This window comes from Triticum aestivum, chromosome 3A (assembly GCF_018294505.1).
Source record: "Triticum aestivum cultivar Chinese Spring chromosome 3A, IWGSC CS RefSeq v2.1, whole genome shotgun sequence".
Taxonomy (NCBI): Eukaryota; Viridiplantae; Streptophyta; class Magnoliopsida; order Poales; family Poaceae; genus Triticum; species Triticum aestivum.
The window spans coordinates 636,793,552-636,817,666 of NC_057800.1; the positions used below are offsets into that span (position 1 = coordinate 636,793,552).

Consider the following 24,115-nt stretch of genomic DNA (forward strand, 5'->3'; position numbering starts at 1 on the left):
ATAAGCAAAATTCCTCTCATCCGGGATAGTGGGAGTATCATAAGAGACTTGAATACTATAAATTGTTTCACATTAAAAGAGTAATGTTCAAAAAAAGGGTAATCATAGTCATGACTAGTTTTATAAATATAATCATCACTACTTTTTATAGCATATGTATCATCACAATAATTATCATAAGTAGCAACTTTGTTCTCATCATAATCGATTGAAACCTCTTCCAAGATAGTGGAATCATCACTAAATAAAGTCATGAACTCTCCAAATCCACTTTCATAATTATCATAATAAGATTCAACATCCTCCAAAATAGTGGGATCATTACTTCCTAAAGTTGACACCATTCCAAACCCACTTTTATCAATATAATCATCATAAGTAGGAGGCATGCTATCATCATTATAAATTTGCATATCAAAACTTGGGAGACTAAAAATATCATCTTCATTAAACATAGCTTCCCCAAGCTTGGGACAAACATTAATCGCAGCAAATATATTCTCAAAAACATCATCTTCATCAAACATAGCATCCCCAAGCTTGGGCCTCTTCATATCATAAGCATAATCATTCTCATCATTAATAGTATGGATAGCACCAATAGTATAGCAATTATCATATTCTTCCAAGCAAGTGCCAAAAAGATTTTCAAGATCATAAGAAGTATCACTATCTTCCACAATTATATTTTCATGAGGCACAACAGTAATAGGAGTAGCACTATTTGAGAGAGATATCTTTTTACCTCTCTTCCTTTTTCTTTTCTTCTTCTTCACCACATCATGTGTGGGTTCAATCCTCTTTTTGGAGCTCCTTATTAATGAGATTGGTTGAATAGGAGGCTCCTCCTCGTTACCTGATTCATCATAAGAAATAATAGGAGGGTATTGGGAAGTCTCTTCCCTTTCATTAGTATTCTCTTCATCTTCTATTTGTTTTCTTTTCTTTATGTAGTTGGCAATATAAGGATTTTCAATACAATTCACTGCACAATACATATAAATTTCCTCTAGATCAAAGCCAAGAAGTTTATCACGGGCAAATACTGGAAGATAGTTAGTTATACGTTTCATTTGTTCATAATCCATAAGCAAACTAAGTTCATTATGATGTGCAAGAGAAATCAAGTCATCACAATTTTTGGAAACGATTAGATCATGAAACAATTTGCATCGGATGGTTAAATGACCATGTTCATTGCAAAGCTCACAAGTATGGCCAAGAAAAATTCAATTTCCAGCACAAACATCTAGCCTTTCTTGCAACAATTTAGTTTCTAAATGCTTATGCCTCTTGCAATATCTATCTTCCCTATTTGATGTGTACTTGCAAACCCAATGCACTCGACAAAAATTGACATGTTTATAGGAGACATTTTAGTCATAACTAGTGCAATCATAATTAGTACTATGGATATTCAAGGAGTTCATACTAACAACATTGCAATCATGCTCATCATTCAAAGATTTAGTGCCAAACATTTTAATGCATTCTTCTTCTAACACTTTGGCACAATTTTCCTTTCCATCATACTCATGAAAGATATTAAAAAGATGAAACGTATGAGGCAAACTTAATTCCATTTTTTTGTAACTTTCTTTTATAAACTAAACTAGTGATAAACCAAGAAACTAAAAGACTCGATTACAAGATCTAAAGATATACCTTCAAGCACTCACCTCCCTGGCAACGGCTCCAAAAAAGAGCTTGATGTCTACTACACAACATTCTTCTTGTAGACGTTGTTGGGCCTCCAAGTGCAGAGGTTTGTAGGACAGTAGAAAATTTCCCTCAAGTGGATGACCTAAGGTTTATCAATTCATAGGAGGTGTAGGATGAAGATGGTCTCTCTCAAACAACCCTGCAACCAAATAACAAAGAGTCTCTTGTGTCCCCAACACACCCAATACAATGGTAAATTGTATAGGTGCACTAGTTCGGCGAAGAGATGGTGATATATACAAGTGGTATATGGATAGTAGATAAAGGTTTTGTAATCTGAAAATATAAAAACAGCAAGGTAACTAATGATAAAAGTGAGCGTAAAAAGTATTGCAATGCTAGGAAACAAGTCATAGGGTTCATACTTTCACTAGTGCAAGTTCTCTCAACAATAATAACATAATTGGATCATATAATTATCCCTCAACATGCAACAAAGAGTCACTCCAAAGTCACTAATAGCAGAGAACAAACGAAGAGATTATGGTAGGGTACGAAACCACCTCAAAGTTATCCTTTCCGATCGATCTATTCAAGAGTCCGTAGTAAAATAACATGAAGCTATTCTTTCCATTCAATATATCATAGAGTTCGTACTAGAATAACACCTTAAGACACAAATCAACCAAAACCCTAATGTCACCTAGATACTCCAATGTCACCTCAAGTATCCGTGGGTATGATTATACGATATGCATCACACAATCTCATATTCATCTATTCAAACCAACACAAAGTACTTCAAAGAGTATCCCAAATATTCTACCGGAGAGTCAAGACGAAAACGTGTGCCAACCCTTATGCATAGGTTCATGGGCGGAACCCGCAAGGTTATCACCAAAACATACATCAAGTGGATCATAGAATACCCCATTGTCACCACAGGTATCCCACGCAAGACATACATCAAGTGTTCTCAAATCCTTAAAGACTCAATCCAATAAGATAACTTCAAAGGTAAAACTCAATCCATTACAAGAGAGTAGAGGGGGAGAAACATCATAAGATCCAACTATAATAGCAAAGCTCGCGATACATCAAGATCGTGCCACCTCAAGAACACGAGAGAGAGAGAGAGAGAGAGAGATCAAACACATAACTACTGGTACATACCCTCAGCCCCGAGGGAGAACTACTCCCTCCTCGTCATGGAGAGCGCCGGGATGATGAAGATGGCCATGGGAGAGGGATTCCCCCCTCCGGCAGGGTGCCGGAACGGGTCTAGATTAGTTTTCGGTGGCTACGGAGGCTTCTGGCGGCGGAACTCCCGATCTATTGTGCTCCCCGAAGTTTTTAGGGTATATGGGTATATATGGGAGGAAGAAGTATGTCGGTGGACCTCTGGGCTGTCCACGAGGCAGGGGGCGCGCCTAGGGGGGTGGGCGCGCCCCCACCCTCGTGGGCAGCCCGAGACTCTCCTGGTCCATCTCTGATACTCCTTGGGCTTCTTCTGGTCCAAAAATAAGTTCCGTGAAGTTTCAGGTCAATTGGACTCCGATTCCTTTTCTGCGACTCTAAAACAAGGAAAAAACAGAAACTGGCACTGGGCTCTGGGTTAATAGGTTAATCCCAAAAATAATATAAAAGTATATAATAAAACCCATAAACATCCAAAATAGATAATATAATAGCATGGAACAATCAAAAATTATAGATACGTTGGAGACATATCAGGCCGCAGGCTATTGGGGCCCGCGGCGCTTTGCACTTGCCCTTTGGCTTCGCCTCGAAGCCAAGCCCGAGCGCGCCTTGGGCCCACGGGCTACTGTTGGCATTCTGGGAACGGGGGTCCCTAGACTTGCCTGCCTGCGACCCACGGCGTGGCTCTGCGAGCGGGCTCGTACGACCCATCTTCACCAACAAGCATTCAAGACCCTCGTGTGGGGCCAAGCCTCGCGAGGTGGACGACACAAGACCTCCTCGGGAGCGGCCTCACTAGGCTGGCTCGTGAGGAGCAGAGAGATCAAGGCAAGTCAAACCTCGTGAGATTCCAATGACGTGAGCAATGACGATCGAAACCAAGCGGGCGCCAGCGCGCACAGTGTCCTTGTTTCCTCTTTGGTGCTAAGAAGGCAAGCGCAGACGAAGAGTACCGAGGCGTCAAGCAAATGTTTCCATATTGGCGGGACTTAGAGCGGCGCCGCTGACGTTGGCGCTTGGGTTGCTTCTTGGAGGGGTCATCCTCCGCTATCTCGTCGTCATTGCCTTCTTTGGGTGTATCCACCATGTATATATCGTATGATGAGGTGGTTGTCCAGTGCCTTGTGGGCGGTGGTTCCTCTTTGCCTCCCGCGTCGTCGTCCATACCGTCGATGTCTTCGGACTCGAAGTCGATCATGTCGGTTAAGTCATCGACAGTGGCTACTAAGTGGGTGGTGGGTGGGCCTCGAATTTCTTCGTCGTCCGCATCCCAGTCCTGCCGGACATAGTTTGGCCAGGATCCTCCTGACAAGGAGAGAGACCTTAATGAGTTCAGTATGTCGCCAAAGGGCGAGTGCTGAAAAATATCCGCGGAGGTAAACTCCATGATCGGCGCCCAATCGGATTCGACAGGAACGGGTGCAGGCAGTTCGGAGTCCGTGGCCAGAGAAGGATCCGGCAGTTTAACAGCACGGCTCTCGTGCAAGGTAAGGTCGATGTTTGGCTCGATCGCCACTGAGGGTAAGGCCTCTGTGGCGGGGTCTATCCACCCATCCATGGTTGGCGCAACTGGCTCCGAATTGAGAATCGGAGCGGCTGCCTGTGCGATCTCCTGGACACTGTCCGATGGTAGAGCTAAATCGTACTCATCGTGACCACATGACGCACAAGGTAGAGGCTCGAATCTGTCGAAGATCAAGTCTCCACAGATATCGGCCATGTAGTTTAAGTTTCCAAACCTGACCTGGTGGCCAGGGGCGTAACTTTCAATCTGCTCCAGATGGCCAAGCGAATTGGCCCGCAGTGCAAAGCCGCCGAACACGAAGATCTGTCCGGGGAGAAAAGTCTCACCCTGGACTGCATCGCTATCGATGATAGTAGGAGCCATCAAGCCTACGGCAACGACGTAGAGGAACTCTCAATGAAAGCACCAATGTTGGTGTCAAAACCGGTGGATCTCGGGTAGGGGATCCCGAACTGTGCGTCTAAGGCGGATGGTGACAGGAGGCAGGGGACACAATGTTTTACCCAGGTTCGGGCCCTCTTGATGGAGGTAAAACCCTACGTCATGCTTGATTAATATTGATGATATGGGTAGTACAAGAGTAGATCTACCACAAGATCACAGAGGCTAAACCCTAGAAGCTAGCCTATGGTATGATTGTATGTTATGGTTGTTGTCCTACGGACTAAAACTCTTCGGTTTATATAGACACCGGAGAGGGTTAGGGTTACACAAGGTCGGTTACAAAGGATGAGATATCCATATCCGTGCTGCCTAGCTTGCCTTCCACGCTAAGTAGAGTCCCATCCGGACACGAGACGAAGTCTTCAATCTTGTATCTTCATAGTCTAACAGTCCGGCCAAAGGATATAATCCGACTGTCCGGAGACCCCCTAATCCAGGACTCCCTTAGAGACCAAGACCAGCAGGACGGCAAGATGGAGGTCACCATGGAGCCCAAGGCAGCGTCACCACCAGAGCCTTTGGTAGGCGAAGACTGCTTTTGTCAGGATAACTTGTACTAGTTGTCCCCTTTCAAATTGGCCGTTGTTGGCTCCTTTCTCGCTCAATATTTGGGGAGAGGACCAGGGCCTCTATAAATAGGATTAGCTACCACAGTAGGAGGCAACCAAGAGGACGACGAACATAGAGAGCCTCAGCCATCTCAACTTGGACTATATCCAACCCATCCTCACACCCACCAAGCACAAGAACACCTCATCTCAGGAGGCTGTTCTTCCCCTTGTATTGTTCATCCTAAGCCAAGAGACAATCCATCACACCACACCGGAGTAGGGTATTACACCACAACGATGACCTGAACCAGTATAAATCTTGTGCCCCTTGTGTTGCGAGTTCGTCGAGCTTGCCTTTAAGATCGTGGCAGGGTTGAGGGTGCGAGTTGGTAGGGGGAGATCTTCGCGCGCACCCCAGTGTTCGAACCTTGAGGGTTTTGCTGGAACCCGAGATCTGACACTAGCATTATCGAAGGGCGTGTGGAGGTTTTTCTCCGACGAATCTCCCGGGATTCTGTTGGCGGTTGTCTTCGTGATCCATGTGGATCCTGTCTTCGTTCGTTTATGTCCGTGTGTCTACAGGTTGACCCTTTCGATCTACGCTTCTTTTAATTGGCGGTGGTTGCTATTCTGGTGCGCTGGTCCCATAAGGCCTTAGCACGACGACTTTCCGACACCCGTGCTTATAGTCATCGCTAGGTGTTCTACGGGCCTGGATGTATTTTTTTTACTTATGGTGTTCTTTATACTACCTTAACAGCTGATGAAGGAGCTATTCGGGATCCCTCCGCTCTGCAACTCCGCTGCGAAGCGGAATGGCATGCAGTTATATTTCGACGAGTTGCTAACAGGGTGCTCTGCGCGCTCCGTTCCTTACCGAAGGAGCAGGGGTTGCCGAATAGATTAGAAGTTTTTCTCGCAAATGTTTTTTTGGAGTACATAGAAATAAGCCACAAGGAAAAATTATTACTCACTAAAATATTTTTAGTAAAAACTAAAATATCGACGCCTGAGAGATTCGAACTCTCGCGGGGAAACCCCATGTACTTAGCAGGCACACGCCTTAACCACTCGGCCAAAGCGTCTTTGTTGTTATCTTTCGCAACTTTGCATCTTTTAAAATCACAAGATCTAACTCCGATTCGTTCCTCGAAACCCCCACTAGCCAGGACACAGCAATCAGACCATGGACAGCGGCGGTGTGTGGCCATCGCTTCCGTCCGCGGCAGCGGCGGGAGGAGCCTCCGGCCCGGACGAGCCTCGCGACGCGCGCGTGGTGCGGGAACTCCTCCGGCCGATGGACGATGGGGCTCGGTGAGGGCGAGTACGAGCCGCGCGTCGTGCACCAGTTCCTGGACCTGGCCTACCGCTAAGTCGGGGACGTGCTCGGCGACGCCCAGGTCTACGCCGACCACGCGGCCAAGCCCCAGCTCGATGCCGACGACGTCCGCCTCGCCATCCAGGCCAAGGTCGACTTCTCCTTCTCCCAGCCGCCGCCATGCGAGGTACGAGTTCGATGAGTAAATAGCATAAAACTACTAGTTTACAGGTTAGGGTTCCAAAAAACTATCAGTTTTTAAATTTTCTCAGAAAGCTACCAAACGTGCGGTCCGCTGTTTCAAAAAACCAAACCCGCGGTGACTAGCGATTTAACCATTTTTCTGACGGATTGGGCCCATCTGTCAGCCCACGTGGCCACACGCGCTCACGGCGCGACAGTTGACGGCCGTTAGCCGACGCGGTCCGGTCGGAACCAAAGTAGGCGGTCGGGCCACACACTCTCTCACTCCCCCTCCTCTCCCCCTCCTCTCCCCCGCAGTGACCTAGGTGGGCGATGGCGGCGGCGTAGTCAAATGTCGTTGGCGGCGAGCTATTGAGCCAAGGCGGCACCGGCCAGGAGGGCGGTGGACAGTCAGAGGTGGACAAATGGCTAGGCAGCTCGAGCTTCCCGGCGCAGCGGTCGCAGCAGCCATCACCGCCCGCGGCTCCTGTGGATCCGGCGAGCTTAGATCTGGAAGTCCGCGCGGCCAGGGCAGTGGCGAAGCGCATCCATGCTGATCCAGCAGGCGGCCACCATTGGGCGTCGTCCTTTGGTGGAGTGAGGTAAACACTGGTCAATGTTTCTGGTCTAGGTCCTTTAGTTAAAATTTTTGGGTGCTTTAGTTCAAATTAGAACTAGAGATAGTAATTGTTTGTTCTTGGCATGCTACTGTATTTTATTGGTTAAGTCAATGTAGAAGAAAGTGCATTTGGTTAGTTCATTTGGTCAGTGCATTCACTGTAATTAGAAGAAAGTTCAGTAATGTTCAGTGACTTAAAAACGGTTGTTTGTCAATTTAATCCTACATCTTAGATGAAGAGATTTGGGACTTGAGGCTACATTTCCAAGGAATAGATAATATGGAGAAAAAGTATTCAGTTTCCTCAGATATCAGTTATCTGACCATATTAGCATTGGTTGAGTTGGAGGGCTATGGCATGGATGCATTTCTGACATATGTAAAGAAAGAGGGAAAGGGGCTGGAGGGTGTGGAGGCCCTGGATAGTGAGGAGGCATTAGAGGAAATGCTTAACTTATTTGTTGATAATAAGGTACTGAACATCAGTGTCAGAAAAGCTACTGATCCAAGCCCAGCAGATGAGGAACAGATCCCCATTGATCATGTTGGTGATCCTGTTGTTTACAGAGTTTCACAAGAAGGTGTTCTGTACCCTGCCTCTAATGCTAGTTTGCCAGCTTTAACCCCTGATGAGCCCTACATGAACACACAGCAAAGCAGCAATTTTAACAAAGGGAAAAAAGTTGTGGAAGAAGAAGATGTAGAAGAAGAAGCAGATGAAGAAGAAGAAGATGTACCAGAGGAAGAAGATGAAGTTGAAGATGACAAATCATCTTCAGATTTTGAGTTCTTTAGGGGTGATTACAGAGGGGAGAAAATTTCTTACAAAGCTTGGTGCAGGGGTGAAGATGAGGCTGGCACTAATACTGCAGAGCACTTTTGTGTAGCTAACTCAGAACCTTCTGAGTTTTGGGAGGAAGAACCAGTTGTTTCTGAAGATGAAGTAGTAGAGGATCCTGCTGTAACTACAAAAGCAGCCAAAAAGCTTAAGCCAGTTAGAAAACCTGGCCCAACTAGCAAGTCTCACAGTGAGCCTGAGCACATCAAGTTTGAAGATTATGTCCCTGAAGCTGATGAGTACTGTTTTCCAGGTGATTTTGGCATAAGTGATGAAGATGATGCACCAAGGCTGCCATCTGGAAGGAAGAGTAGGAAGAAGCAGAAGAAGGAGAGGATATGGTATGATTCATCAAGGCCTGATGCACATGAGCAGTTTGCAATGCATTTTGCTTTGAAAATGTAGTTGAGTTCAGAGAAGCACTTAGAAATTTTTCATGTGAGGACTCTTAGGAATTTTGAGTATCACAGAAATGAACCAACTAGGGTTATCGCTTGGTGCTCTGACAGAAAACATGGTTGTGAGTTTTACATAGTTGCCTCCAAGATAGCTCATGAGGCAACTTTCAGTATCAAGAAGATGAACCTGGATCACACTTGTGGAGCAAGTGGAGAGAACACAAAGGTGACAGTCAATTGGGTTGCAAAGGTTTGTGAGGATACAGTCAGATCCAACCCTGGAGCTGGTGTTGACACAATTATGTCATACACAAAGAAGAAGTTTGGTGTGCATGTGCCTAAAAGCTTGGCATATAGGGCAAGGAAGCAAGCAGTTGAGGTTGTGCAAGGAGATCACAAACTCCAGTATCACAGAATAAGGGACTACCTGCAGTGTGTGCTAGATACTAACCCTGGCAGTAGGTGCATAGTAACAACACATGAGGACCCACTTAACCCAGCTCCTACCCTAAGGTTTCACTATATGTTTTACTGCTTGTTTGCATGCAAGGAGGGTTTTCTGAATGGATGCAGGCCATTTATAGGTAAGTATTCAGAAATTTATATGCTTTTTAAACATTGATGTACTTAGGCACTCATGTTATCATGTTAGCAGGTCTGGATGGTTGCTTCATCAAGCTAAGCACTGGTCAGCAGATATTGGCAGCTACAGGGAGGGATGGCAACAATAACATCTTCCCAATAGCTTTTAGTGTTGTTGATAAGGAAGAGACAGACAGTTGGACATGGTTTCTCACATAGTTGAGAACAGTCATTGGAACTGGCAATAAGTTTGGCAAATACACAATTATGTCTGACAGGCAGAAGGTATTGTTCTGAACCTAGTCTTTACATTTGCCTTTACATTTGCCATGAGTAAAATGTTATTCAGTAGATGAGTAACACTTAAGATTACCTTACATTGAACAGGGATTGTTGAATGCAATAGATGATGTATTCCCTGACTCTCCACAAAGGTTTTGTCTTAGACATATTTATGCCAATTTCCAATCTGCTGGTTTCAGAGGAGAGGAACTTAAGAAACATTTAGATCAGGCTGCCTATTCCTTTACCAAACATGGACATGATTTAGGCATGGAGAATTTGAAAAAAGAAAGTTTAGAAACTTGGCAGTGGTTGTCACAGATACCAGAGCATACCTGGGCTAGGTATAAAATGGACACTGTGTGCAAAACAGACCTGGTAGTAAACAACCTTAGTGAGGTTTTCAATAGAATGATATTGGATGTTAGGAACAAGCCAATCAGGACTATGTTAGAGGGCATAAGAACAAAGTTGATGATTAAGTTTCAGAAGATCAGAGAGAAGATAGAGACATGCAGATGGGAAATCACACCTACTTATTCAAAGATTTTAGAAGAGGGGAAGAGGTGGGCTAAATATTGTGAAGCATACATGGCAGGGCCAGGGATATGGCAGGTCACAAGTAGCTGCAATGCAATCCCCTGTGATTGTAGGATATGGCGGGTCACAGGTTAATTTGAACAATGAGACCTGTGACTGTAGGAGGTGGGACATGACAGCTATCCCTTGCAGTCATGCCATTGCTGCAATGCAGAAAGTGAAGATACACCCTGAAGACTATGTTTCTGCTTTTTTCAAGAAACACATGTATTGTGAAATATATAAGCACATAATATTCCTTGTGCCAGGTCCTGACCATTGGCCTCATACACCTGGTGATGATATTTCTCCCCCTGTGTTTAGAGAAAAGAAAGGTAAAAAACAAACTGCCAGGAAGAAAGGCCTGTTTGAGGTGCCAGCTAAAAAGGATACTTCTAGGATTGGTACAGTGACATGCAGCAACTGCAAGAAGCAAGGGCACAAGATCAACAATTGTGGTGTCCCTTTGAAACCTAAGTTCCAGATGAGGCTGAACAAGCACCAGGTATGTCCATTCATTCCATTGTTACATTCATTGCATTGTTACATTCATTTCATTTGTAGGAAAATAGTTCTAACTAATATTTTTGTGTAGGAAAATAGAGCAAACTACTCTGAGGCTGGTTCTTCAATGGCTGCAACTGCACAAAGGCCACCAAGGGTACCTGCTGCCTCTGCACCTGCACCAACTCCTCCTCCAACAACAACTGAGTCAACACAGACAGCTTCTAGGTCAAGGAAGAGGGCAGCACCAGCTACAACAGCAGCACCACCACCTCTCAAGAAGAGCAGGACCAACACCTCTTCTGCAACAGTAGTACCACCTCCCAAGAAGAAGAACACAACTATTTCTGGCAATGGATCAAGGTCTTCTCCAACAAAGAACACCAGGTCATCAAGGTCTTCTCCAGCAAAGAACACCAGGTCAGCTGCTGCCAATAGAGCTGGCACTGGATCTTTGGCCCTACTTGCTGGATGAGGAGCCATGACTGCCCTAATCCTTCCCCACCTAATGATCTCCATGAATGATCTTCCCCTGCCTCCAGTGAAAACCAGCTCTATTCTTCATCATTGCACTTCTCCAGTACCTTGTTGGAGAGTTGGCGGTTGAACTCCTCTTGCTGCTCATCCTGGGCCGCCTCCAGGGCCCTCTGCCTGCGCCTCCTCCTCCTCCTCTGTGCATCTGCTGCTGTCCTAACCTCCACAGCCTCCCCCTCTTCCTCTGTGACATCTCCCATGTCAGGATCCATCTGTAGGGTTTCTTTTGGGTGGCGGCTGGTGGAGTCACTGGGAAAGGGTGGGGGTGGGGAGGGGTTTATATTGAGAGATGGATGGGGGATTGGGTTTAGTAGGCCTAGGGTTGCATTTGGTCAGAGAGTAGTGGGCCACTAAGCCCAATTACCCACAGAAATAATATATGTACGCTAACAAATAACATATAAAAGATATAAGATCAAGTTGAACACTTAATAGCATAAAAGATCCACAACTTAGTAGCATAAGAGATCCATTTCCACTACTTAATAGCATAGGTGATCCATTACAACACTTAATACCATAGGTGATCCATTACAACTTAACAACATAGCAAATAAGGTTCTTACACTAGGTTAAACTTCACATTCCCCCAAAATGTACACCCATAATCACTTGAAGTCATGCCAGGCCACATCCTTATATAAAGGCCTTTGGATGTACTTACTTCACCAACATATCACAGCAAGTTCAAGACTCAAGGATGGCCTTGATTTGCTCTAACTTCTCCTTGCTGCCATACCCTTCTTTTAGCAGCTCGGCAACAACAAGCTCAAGCTTTGCCTTCTCCTTCTTAAGAACATCTCTGTCAACTTCAACATCCTTCATAGCCTTCCTGGTGTTCCTGATGATATCAGCTTGGCTCTGCAAAATGCACCTCTGCTCTTTTGCAAGTTTGAGCTTTTCCATCTGCACCTCCAACATGGCTTTCTCCTCTAGCTCCTTCTTCTTCTTCTCAAGTTCTTCCTCCTCCACTTGTTTCTGGTACACCTGCTTGTCCACCCTACCATCCTGCCAATCAAACATCTTGGATACATCATCAACAAGCTTGGTGTACTCAATGCAAAGCTTGTCATTTTCAGTCCTAAGCTTGGCCAACTCCCTTTCATGCTCACTCTTAAGCCTGGCCAACTCCTTCTCAAACTTTTCCTTGTCATTTACCCTTCCAAAGTTCTGCTCATGGAACATCTCCCTAGCTTGCACAAACATCTCTGAAGAACAGTTGGCCAAGGCCCATCAACCCACTCTACAACACCACAATTCACACCATTTTCCTGCATTTGTAAATGTGATAAGTTATTACAAAAGGACTGGTACCTTATTTCAATTCCATGATTAACTTGATAAACTTAAGATTTTCTAACTATTAATAACATAAATGAGATATGATAAGTTATTACAATGCCATGATTAAGTTTCCAAAGTGACAAAAATACATATGTGTCTGTCATATCAAACAAATTGTTGCATCATATCAAACATCACTGAACATACATAGCAGAAAACTTAATTGGCATCTAACCTGGACTGGGCAGCCATAGAAACGCCTCCCTGTTACAGGCCCTTCAAAAGCAACACGCTTAATAGGCCTCAGTTGGTGCAGAATGCACTTGGGATGAGCAAGCTCAAGTTGGCCACAGAAAAGGGGCTCCACAGTGGTGTCTGGTTCCTCCTACAACCATAATAACCAACAAACACTAGTTTCAATCTGCACTCAATACCAGAATCAACTTGCACTGTTCATTAAATCCCCAAATCAGCATGAACCCTAACACTGTACAGAGATGAACCCTAGGTTACCTCAATCCTACAATCAAACCCCACCCTCACTAATCAAGAACAGTATCACACACACAACAACAACACTACACTAAGCAACATCCATGGCTGAAGCCTAAGCTACTAGCACCTAACCCTAACCCTAACCCTAGGTGGCAAAGAACTTACCATAAGTCTCATGTCCATGCTGACAACCTCGCACTCCTCCTCCGAGCTGGTTTCCTCGTCGTTCCAAGAAGGCATTGCGGCAAGGAGGTCGACGGCCACCGGCCTCAAAGACGGCGCGCGGCGGCGAGCTCGTACTGGAGCAGGGGACTGGGAGCAGGGGAGTGAGCGAGCACGAGAGAGTGAGCGAGCGTGTGATCCCGACCGACCGAGCGGGTATACTTACCCCAGTTCCGACCGGGCCGGCCGGCTAACGGCCGTCAACTGCCGCGCCGTGAGCGCGCGTGGCCTGACAGATGGGCCCAGGCAGTCAGAAAAACGGTTAAATCGCTAGTCACCGTGGGTTTGGGTTTTTTGAAACAGCGGACCGTGCGTTTGGTAGCTTTCTGAGAAAAATTAAAAACTAGTAGTTTTTTGAAACCTTAGCCTGTAAACTAGTAGTTTTATGCTATTTACTCGAGTTCGACCAACCTCACTAAACACGCAAGAGTATATCTTCCTTAGAGTCGGGCAAATTACTAGGTTGCGTAGCTTCATTCAGTTGGTGAATGACGAGGGCAAGGTGCCACTTTAAACCCTAGATCGAGGACCGGCTTTCCTGTGAACCCGTCAGATTCGGAGGGAGTAATGTTGTGGATTCCAATTGGGGAAACGATAGGCACAACAGAGAATGTGCCGGTGTGTCACAGCAGAAACATTCTCGATACAAGAAATGATGTGTTCTGTTGAGATTTCAGTTAATATCTGGTTCTCAGGAGAGATATTTTTTGGGAAATTTTTAAAATTTAGTAAATTTCAAATAAGGGGCAACTTCTTGAATAAATGAATGCATTCCACAATCAATCAAAGCTTCAGACATGGTGGTTAGAAGCCACCATCCGGAACACAGAGATTGCGGTTTGAGTCCTTTATTTAAGCTCACGTGATGCCGTTTTGTCTACACTCCACACTTGTAGCCCATTCGAGGGACCAACATATCAGTCATTGTTATACTGAAATTATAAGGAAAACATACGAGGGAATGTGGGATTTGAACCCAGATCATCTCAAGTAGTATTCTACCACTAGGACCAAGATGACTCGTTTATCCTTTGGGAAGTTGGAACCTACCAAACTTTTGCTAGTTTGGTGGGTAACTAGGGAGTGCCGACATTTAAATTCCTGGGTGCAGATAGTAACCGATGATGCAATGAGAGTCCAGTTGGGGCAGAAGATCGACGTTCAATTTAGTCCATGTCTTGTTAGGAATGTTCAGCTGAGCCCACAGTATCATTTGTATTATCGACAAATTTTGTTAGATTTGACACTCTTCGTAGGTCAAGTCAAATAATCGCACAGAAGGGAGAGCATCTGTTAGAGCCTCAGATCAGATCGCTATGCCTATGCCAGAGGGCTGACAAGGTATCGGCGAGGAGGCACCGTAGCCAGCACAGATCAGAAAGATAACGGGTAGTGGCGAACAGAGATTAGGGGAAGGCTTCTTTATCGGTAACTTGCATCAGTCGTTGCAGCTAGGGGACATGAGTCGAGACTAGTGTCCTGGACGGATACAAGGTCAAAACTGCTGCAGAACGTGACTGCTGCAAGTTCTATTGAAACGACTCTTAACTTGGGGAACAGAAGAGACTATTTCGTTGAACGAACTCTCAGCCAATTCCAACTCAGGTGTGCCTGCCTCTGGGTTTATCCGATACGGAATTCCCCACATACATTCCATAATGACTGTTACCTGCCAATTCACTGATACACCAGTGTTCTCACTCCCGCCCCTTCAATTCTTCAGGAACAAGCTAACATTCCATAATGACTGTTACCTGCCAATTCACTGATACACCAGTGTTCTCACTCCCGCCCCTTCAATTCTTCAGGAACAAGCTACGCATAGTACAAACAATGTTTTGGAATGCATGGATAGACATCTATAGAAACACAAACAAACAGTGTATGATTCTTATTGTATATGAGGCTGGCATCTGAAGATATTACCTAAAATGTTGATGAATCATATTAGGCAGTACGAAGATATTAGAGATTGAGGGTCATGCACAAGTATATCCACTTGCATGTTAACTGCTAAGAAGTGCAACTAAACAAGATCTTGGGTGAATAAAGGCTATGAACAACTCATGTGGTTATGCTTTGAAGTCAACTGCTTGTTTTACTTTTTATCACATCCTTGGAAACTCAAGCTGACACAAAGTACTCTATATGCATAGGTGGATGGCAAGTCTTTTTGCTGATGTCGCAGGTTCTACTTGAGTTGGCGCGCAGCCGGAACAAAATCCCGCTGCCCAAGTCTATTGCTCCACCTGGCTCGATTCCTCTGCCACCTGAGCAGGACACTTTGTTGAGCGAAAACTACCAGCTTCTACCCGCATTGAAGCCGCCAACTCAGATTGAGGAAGTAGAAGATGACAACGAGGGAGCCGACGCAAGCCCTGCCAATCCTAGTTCAAGCTATCCGCAGGATCAGAGGGGCAGCGAGCAACATCAGCCTCAGAGCCAGAGCCAGAGGGTGTCTTTCCAACTGAACGCGGTGGCTGCTGCGGCTGCAAAGCGTCCTTTGGTGACAGTTGATCAGTTGAACACGGGCTAACTAATTGTAGATTGCTGGCTGGTTCCTAGTGCTTGTTCCCGCGAGCCTGCTTGCTGATGCTTCCGTAGCTGCTGCGACCGCCCTTTCTGACTTGTGCCCTCGTATGGCACCATGAAAAATGCCGAGTGTCGAGGAAAGGGAGCAGCCTTGCAAGTAGTGTTTACTGTAGCTGCACACCTCGGGTTAATTAGTTTCCGTCCATTATTATCAACTTATTGATTTCACTTGAACTGTCCCGTTCGTTGTTTCTGAATGCTAAGTCGGTGTTCTTATTATGCTTTTGGCGGCATGACATGTTTGGTTGGTGGAAATGAGGACCTAACAATACGTGCACGTCCTATAAACCTACATAGAGGGAGTACCAAGTGTACAATATATAGAAATAAAGATAAATCTGTAGTGCCTCGACAATCATCTTCTGACCTGCACTACTTTTGTTTCTCTATCAGTGTTTGCTTTTTTGACTAGGGAGTAGGATGGACTGATTACCTTCTGTGCGTGGAGCATGGAAGAGTTAGTGAGGAATAAAAACAAAAACAAGACAGCCCGTCTAGCTCAGTTGGTAGAGCGCAAGGCTCTTAACCTTGTGGTCGTGGCTTCGAGCCCCCACGGTGGGCGACCACTTTTCAATTTTGTTTTTTGTACTCTCCAGGAATCAATTTGCATGCAAGTACTGCATGAATATGATGGATGGCCACTGGCTAAAAAACCAAGACGCTCCAGTTTATTTACAGCATCAGCTTGTAATTTGTACACAGGCACTGGCCTTTTGCTCGGGCTGTGTACTGTTTTCCAGTAAAGTTCACGTCGCTGTATATACTGCGGTCTGGTTGAGGATCAATCAGTTGGGAGAGGCCACTTCGAGTGTGCATGTCAGCATGTGCGACCTCTGAGGCCATGGCGCTCTCTGACGGCGTCGGAGACAGAGAGGGAAGGGGGAAACAGCCGTGAGGGCTAGGTGGCGTCACGGGGAGGTGAGATGGCAAGGCGGCCATGACCAGGGAGAACGGGGTGCTACGGGAACGAGGAAACGCGGTCCGGTGCGCGCTGGCTGTCGTGCCACTTGGGTGGTCGCCACCGGTTTGACATGCCAAACGCACTCCGGGGGATTTCTAGACATCTTCTGCATTCCAAAATCTGGCCAAGGTATGCCTCACTGATAGCATAGATGAGAGCCAGGAGAGATGGGTCCAGAGGAGAACAACACTAATTCTTATGAGATTGCCATGGAACAGAAAGGAATAATAGCATGTATGTACCTTTGCAGAACTTCAATATCACTCAATTCAGCAAAGTATATGTCTCACAATGCAATTTCAGCAGATATTTGCCTTGTCCGTCTCTCACAAATCCGGTTAAGTTCGACGTTGAATTTCACAGGCATGACACAAATTGGTGAGGGATACAGACTAGCAGCAGCAGCACGTCAATTGCCATGTCATGCCTTGGTGAGTGATACAACCAGCATAACTCTCGGGTTTCTGGCGTGCTTGACCTGTGACCTGCGCTGCAGGCTCAAGTGCTTCTCGCCGGTCCTCACGAATTCATCCATGATCTCTCCAGGCGATCCAAAATGCTGGACTATTATTGGCTCGAAAGCAGCTCTCAGACTGTTCACCAGCCTGTTTGGGGTGAGGAGCGCGCGGTCCATGCCGCTTATAGGGTCGTGCACCCGCATCTCTGTGATTGAGAAGGAGCCCTCTTCTTGGATGATCTCTCTCAGCTCTTCGTCGGAAGGTCCATGCACCGGTATGTACAAAGAATCAAGTTTTTCTTTGTCAATCACACCCTGCTAGTTATCCAAAAATGCTCATTAGCAAATGACAACATGGTTCAAAAGTAAAGCTTGCCTTGGTTTTCCGTCAATTAACCGGGCAATTCTCTTCTTCTTAATCAATGAAAATGGCAAGTCTTTTGCCTTGTTTCATAAGAAAAAAAGTAAAGCTTGCATTTACCTCTGAGGCCATGGTGCCTAAAATCTGAGCTGCAGTTCCCCAGATGAGAGAGCTCTCGGTGACGGGCTCATCAGAACGCCTCCCCTGGAGCGAAACAACCATCCGGCCTTCCGGGACCAATTCTTTGGCTCTCAGCTGCAGGAAAAGCGTGAAATCTTTCCTGAATTGCTGTGCATAAGCTCCAGCGACCACTGGGAGTCTTTCACGCCTGGCATTCTCATCAATGTCATACGCCGGGATCTGGTTTATCCTCAAATCTTCAGGAGCCTGTACCTCTGAACGATCAGATAGTGAAGGGACGAATGCTACTGGAGTGGTGTCAAACAAACTCATACCTTCGAGAGCCAATAAAGACTGTTGGATGAACAGAAAAGATGCACGGAGGCACTAAGGAAGAGCCTCTCATTGAATGACCCTGGCACAGCACCAGTTACGACAAGAGGCTCGCCGATTTGACGGACCGCAACCAGGCTTTTCACCACCGCGTTGAAGTCATTGTATGGGAGATCATTGAGGAGTACAGAGACTTCCGGAGGTGGCTGCCGCAACCAAAGAAAGTGGCTGTGGGTGGCCTCGAGGGCGATGGACACCAGTGCTACCGCATTTGGGCCACAGGAGCAGCCCAAGTCAGCAATCACCATCTTCCCGTGGGACATGGTGGTGGTGTTGCTGCATAATTCGACGATCGCTGCTTCTATCAGGGGCTTCATCCTGTTCTGCTCAGCACTCTGCAGTCGACTCGTACTTCTTCAGAAATCTAGTTTAATCTTTCCCAATATTGTTTTTATTTTTCATTATGGTGTTACTTTAGTTGTTAGTAATGTAAGATATATTATGAGCAAATTCCTGATGAGACAGTCTTCAGAAGCCAAGTTTCAGGAGAAGGGGCCGTAGAAACAACACTCATCAGCTAATTAAGAGAGCAGAAATTACCTGAAAACTGGAGTTGTGAGCGTAGCTAGTTTCGCCTTGTCCATGATTCATATGCACCATCTGTTTGGAAGCCATGGCTTTGCTTGCAGCAGGGCTAACCTCCAGAGACTTGAACCTGAGAGAGCAAGATTAGGAAGCAGGCGGTGAGTTGGCAACGATGTACTGGAAGTTCAGCTCTTGTTTTTTTATGCTAGCTGGGGATGGCTCTTCTGGCTGCTTATTGGGCAAAGCAAATGGGTCAACGTGCTTATCAATCCTAGGGCCAGCTCATACACAGGTTTAATGAAAGATTGGGTCAAACCCAAATCAGCATATAATACATTAACAACCTATCACTACCAGAGTTTGTCTTATACCAGCTACCTGTTATTTTGAGGCCATTGCTCCGCTTGAGCTGGAAGTTCAAATTTTCTTTTACAGTGCTCAACAGGGATGACTGTTCTGGCTGCTTTGGGCAATAAAATGGTCAATGTGCTTCTCAATCTGTTATTTGTAACTGCTGTTTGGGCCAGCTAGAAAGACTAAAGGGTCGAATTCGGATAAGAAAAACAATCTGTCACTACTACAGAGGATATTTGTTTAGACCAACAGGATCGTTATTTGACATGGTTAAATTTTGTTGGCTCTTCCAGTTGAATATACAATCAGATACTAACTGAATTTCCGGCATATATATTTTTACTGTAATTCCTAGCACAATACTAGCATTACACAAGCACCATATTGAATATACAATCAGATACTAACTGGAGTGCTCACATATTGTCCTTTCAGGCGGTTGGTAACTGCCTCTGATGGACTGACCTATCACTGACGATCTGGCGGTCCTGTAAACCGCCACTGATGGGTTTTTTGAACAGCTAGAGATGGCATGTTCTGTACTAGTGAGGAGTCCTATTCTATTTTTCAAATTACCATATGAACAGAAGGGAATTTCCTATACATCAGCGGAACATCAATATTAAACTCAACTACATTGTCAGATAAGGGGAAGATACAAACACTTGACAATGATAATTAAAATTTTATTTCAGCAGGTACTTATCTTTTTGTCTCTTCAATTTTACGAACATGCCATGCCATTGTGATAGATATAAGCTAAGAAGTCACACACCAGTTGCCATGTCATGCCTTGGTAAGGATAAAATCCACCCTTTGTCGAAAACCCCCCGATAAAACCAGCATCACTCTCGGGTTTTGGTACACACAGCTTGCGAGCTGCGTTGCAGGCTCCAGTGCTTCTTTTCGGCCCTTATGAATTCATCCATGACCATGTTCCATAAAAAAATGGTTCCGTTAAACATGTGCATATGGTATACATCAGAATGTTGAATACCTTCAAAGCACGCTATGGATTTTAGTCTACGGAATCAAGTGGGCACACGTTTGGCCTCAAAGAAAGCATCTGTTCACTATCATCAAATGTGATGTTACCTTTAGGGACCTGATAATCATGCCTTTGCAAGGGATACAACCAGCATAGCATAAGGACATCTAGCCCTCTCCTCTTGCAAGCTTCCCTCTAGGACCCACCGCCGCTCCGTGGTCTTCACGAATTCATCCATGACATCTCCAAAATGTTGGACCAATACCGGCTCAAACAAAGCTCTAAGAAATCTCGTGAACCTGCCTGGGGTGCTGAGAGCATTGTTCATATCGGTTCTAGGGTCATGTGCCCGCATCTCCCTGATTGAAAAGGAGCCCTCTTCTTGGATGATTTCCCTCAGCTCTTTGCTGGAAGATTCATACAATAGCCCATAAAAGGAACAAACTTTTTTTTTCAATCACACCCTGTTTATATAACCATAAGATCATGAGGTCAAATATAGTGCCCGCACGAGTTCTATCGCAAAAGATACATGCTAGAAAAGAAAGTAAAGCAGTTTACCTCTGAGACCATGACACATAGAATCTGAGCTACAATTCTAAAATATAAGAGAATTTGGTGGCGATTGCATCAGAACGCCTCCCTACCAGAGAAACAATCATTCGGCCTCCTGAGACCAACTCTTTGGCTCTCAGCTCCAGAAAAAGTGTGAAATCTTTTCTGTACTGTTTTGCATAAGCCTCAAGCACCATGGGAAGAGCCTTTCATGCCTAGAATGCTCATCAATGTCATATGCTGGGATGAGATTTTTTGTTAGATCTTCTGGAGCCTGTAAACATAAGGTTTTGCTTACAGAGTCAATGAGTAATGCAGTGGATTGATCCATCCAGTAGCATCAAACTCACACCTTTGAGAGCCAATGCAAGCTATTGGACGAGCAAACAAGATGCAAGGATTCACTGGTGAAGAGCCGCTCGTAAAACGAGCCTGGTGTGATACCGGTCACGGCAACAGGATCGCTGCTTTGACGGAGCGTGACCAGGCTCTTCACCACCGTGTTGAAGTCGTTCTCGGGGAGATCGTTGAGGAGCACACACACTTCCGGTGGTGGTTGCTGGAACTGAAGACAATTAGCGTGGATCGCCTCAACGGTGATCGATACCAATGCAAGCGCATTTGGACCAGTGGAGCAGCCCAAGTCCACGATCATCATCTTGCTGGGCTGCAAGGTGCCGGTGCTGCTGCATAATTCAATGATGACCGCTTCAATCAGGGTTTTTTCATCTTCTTCTGCTCAGCATTCTGCAGTTGACATGTACTTATTCAGAAAAATCTAAATCTATCCCAATTCTTGTTCTTATTTTGCATAATGGTGTTAATTTAAATGCCAGTAATATAAGATATATTGTGAACAAATTCTTGGTGAGAGAATCTTCGGAAGCCAAGTTCCAAGAGACCGTAGAGTCAACAGTACTAAATTAATAGACAGAAGAGAAAATACCTGAATACTAGAGTTGAGTATAGCTAGTTTCCCCTTGTCCTTGAGTCATAATGTGCGCCATCTTTTTGGAAGCCATGGCTTTGCATGCAGCACACCCAACCTCCGAAGACCTTGAACCTTAGAGGGCAAGATTAGGAAGGAGATGGTGATGGTGCCCTTCAATTCTATGTTTTATATGCTGTTCAGACTGCTTATTGGGCAGCCCGTTAGGGTCAACGTGCTTATCAATCTCAGGGGCTGCTAATAGGAAGGTTGCATGAAAGATTAGGTCTAATTCACATCAGGATATAATAAATTAACAACCTGTCACTACTAGAGTTTGTTTTAGATCAGCAGATTTGTCATTTTGAGGCCATGACTTTGATTGCACAGTGGAACTTCAATTCTTCTTTTTATAACGTAAACGTGTTAATTATAAGGTAGAAAGGTTGAAGGGTCAAATTCAGATAAGAATAACAACCTGTCACTGCCAGATATGATATTGATTTAAGCCAGCAGAATTATTATTATTTGACATGGTAGAATATGTTGGCTCTTCAAGTTGAGTATGGAAACAGAATAATGATTGAGTTTACCCTACATTGTTTCTTTACCGGAATTTCCAGTACATGATTAGCATTAACATGATCACAATGAGATTTACTGAATAAGAACAATAGATTGGAGTATTCACATATTGTCATGGACCATACAGCAAGTATGACAGCAGTGTCAGTTATCACCAAGATTAGCAATGTAATTACAAAGTTACACGAACAGACACACATTTGTCAGTGAGAAAAGAGAGCTATATTGATTACTAAGAATAAGTGTCACAATCTCAAGCAGTCTGGGTGCTTAGTTTCTGTACTGTTTCTGCTCTTATCCTCCCTCCAAACTCTTGAAGATTCTTTTGTGTGTGTCTCATTCCCAATCTCCTGATCGGATAGATTGGAAATACATAGCATGTTACAACTGTTTTGCCACAAAAAAAATTGAGTAAGTGCTACAATCTCAAGCTTTGTAGAAGCCATACATTACAATGTGTTGTACACGTAAAAGCTAGTTGAGCGAGTTCATGGACAGCCGCATTTGCTAATGGATATAGATCAAAGGAAACAAATGCAGTGCCTCTTAAACAAAGAAAGAAAGCAGGGACACATCACTTATCTGGTCATCTGATCAAGCACTTATTTCAGTAGACACACCCTCGCCGCGAATTTAGTCGGAGCACCCCGCGTGTGGACCACCCAGCCAGTCGTCACTCGCAAAGCAGTGCCTTGATCACCATGAAAACTGTAGCCTTAGTTGGTGGTCGTGTTCGGCTCCGTGATGCCATCCATCTACCTTTCTCCCGGAGCAGTGTGTCGACCACATGTCCATTCAACTCGGTTCCCCAAGAGGCCATGATGACATGCGGTAGAACTACTTGCGCACGATGATCTTCCAGCGTGTCCTGCACAAGCGGCTCCGCCCGTCGGCCGTGTACAGAGCACCTAAGGAGGAGGGTAGGCGGCATTTCGTCGAACTGATGGCGGGCGCTGGAGCGCAGAGCCCGACTTAAAGGCCCCCTCTTGCCTTTCCATTTCTTGTTAGCAATCCGGCGCCCGGCGACTCTAGTAGAGGCAGATTAGCTTCTTCACCTCCAGCGACGGCGCAGGTAGCAGAGGTAGCCGACTGCGCCGCCACGTTCTTTGACCACCTGCACGCAGCCGCCAGCCAGTAGTGGAAATTCCGTCAGTATCCGCGGCGCATGGGGCGAGAGGAGGAGGGATTTGACCGAACCGAACCTGCGGCAAGAGTGGGCGACGTCGACGCCCTGCGCTATGACGACGAGGAGGCGCTTGAGCGCGTCGGCGTCGAAGAGGTGAGTCGAGGAGCGCCGGGATGGCGGCGGCGGCGGCGTCGTAGAGGCGCGCGTTCGTGGCCGTCAGCGCCACCACCTATCAAGCCGCCGCGCCGCTCGCCTGCAAAACGAACATTCCTGACTCTCTCCGGCCGCGGCAGCGAGGGTGCTTGGCGGCGCGGATCCCGCCGGCCGTCGTGTCTCGCCCGGGAGACGAGTTAATTGCAAAAAAACCACCATATTTGGGGCTTCTTCTGCGGAAAACAACCTGGTCTCTAATCATTTGCAAAAGACACTGCGCATTCGGTAAATTTTTTGCAAAAAGCACTGATCACTTGATTTGCAGCCTCTAAGGGCGTTTCCGACAGGTGGGACCCAAAATAGGTGACGTGGCGTAACGGCGAGGCGGACGGCGCCGTTACTCACTACTTGGTCAAACCGACGCGGTCGGCTCGCCCGACCGCACTAGCTCTCTCACAAATCTCGCCCGCACTCTTTCTCCCTTCTTCGTTCTCCTCTTCCTCTCCGGCAGCCGCCGGCCGCCATGGTGTCCTGGAGCGAGAGCGAAAGCACTGATGGCTCCGCCGCGCAGTACAACCTCACTCCCGACTCCCCTCTCAAGGTCAGTTGTTCCTCTGGTTCTCTGTTTGTTTTGGCCGCCGCTCATTTGTGTTCTAGGGAGTACGTGTTCTAGGGTTCTACTAGTTCTGCTCGTTTTGAACAAGTTTGTGTTGGATTGCCCAGATCCCAGCTACGAGTGATGACCCGTTGTTCGAGGGTGCTGCTGACGATTTGATGGTGATGTGCGAGCATGGGAA

The 24,115-nt window shown here is 45.9% G+C and overlaps 2 non-coding genes and 2 pseudogenes across 2 annotated transcripts; 2 read left to right on the forward strand and 2 right to left on the reverse strand.

The window, feature by feature from the left end:
• Nucleotides 1-6,385: 6,385 nt before the first annotated feature.
• TRNAS-GCU (transfer RNA serine (anticodon GCU)) lies at nt 6,386-6,467 on the reverse strand. The gene has a single exon. It is a non-coding gene; the product is annotated as a tRNA-Ser (tRNA).
• Nucleotides 6,468-6,568: 101 nt separating this feature from the next.
• On the forward strand, nt 6,569-15,756 carry LOC123058860 (transcription initiation factor TFIID subunit 9-like; annotated as a pseudogene).
• Nucleotides 15,757-16,300: 544 nt separating this feature from the next.
• On the forward strand, nt 16,301-16,374 carry TRNAK-CUU (transfer RNA lysine (anticodon CUU)). Its single transcript has one exon. It is a non-coding gene; the product is annotated as a tRNA-Lys (tRNA).
• Nucleotides 16,375-16,998: 624 nt separating this feature from the next.
• Nucleotides 16,999-23,544, reverse strand: LOC123057060 (inactive anthranilate O-methyltransferase 1-like; annotated as a pseudogene).
• Nucleotides 23,545-24,115: the final 571 nt, after the last annotated feature.